Genomic DNA, 442 nt, shown 5'->3' with positions numbered 1-442 from the left:
AGCCCCCTCCCGACCGAGCCCCACCGCTGCCCCCAAGTCTGAGAACCACCTGTCGGGAAGGAGGGTGGTGAGGCCGGGCCTCAGCTAAGAGAAGGGGAGCAATGAGGAGGCTCAGGAGGGGCCCTCGCTCACAGGAAGAAGGTCACTGAGGCTTGAGGAAGGGCGGCCCTGCAGGGAGCTGGTGCCCACACCAGTCTCACCTGGTGGGCGGGGCCAGAGGTGCAGCCAGGAGAGGAGGGGAGGGGAGGTGAGGAACGGGAGGTGGGGGGAGAACGAAGATGATCCTTCAAGGGAATAGGGTTGTTACTTTCATGGAAAGGAGCTGACATGTGCAGGGTCACGAGGAGGTAGATGCTGACCAGCAAGAGGAGGAGCGAGGGAGGGAGGCAGGGAGGACGGGGCGGTTCGGGGGAAGGGCTGCCCGAGGTGTGTGTGTGGGGGG

Source organism: Myotis brandtii, unplaced genomic scaffold (genome assembly GCF_000412655.1).
Source record: "Myotis brandtii unplaced genomic scaffold, ASM41265v1 scaffold633, whole genome shotgun sequence".
In the NCBI taxonomy this organism is placed as follows: Eukaryota; Metazoa; Chordata; class Mammalia; order Chiroptera; family Vespertilionidae; genus Myotis; species Myotis brandtii.
This window is presented reverse-complemented; position numbering follows the sequence as displayed.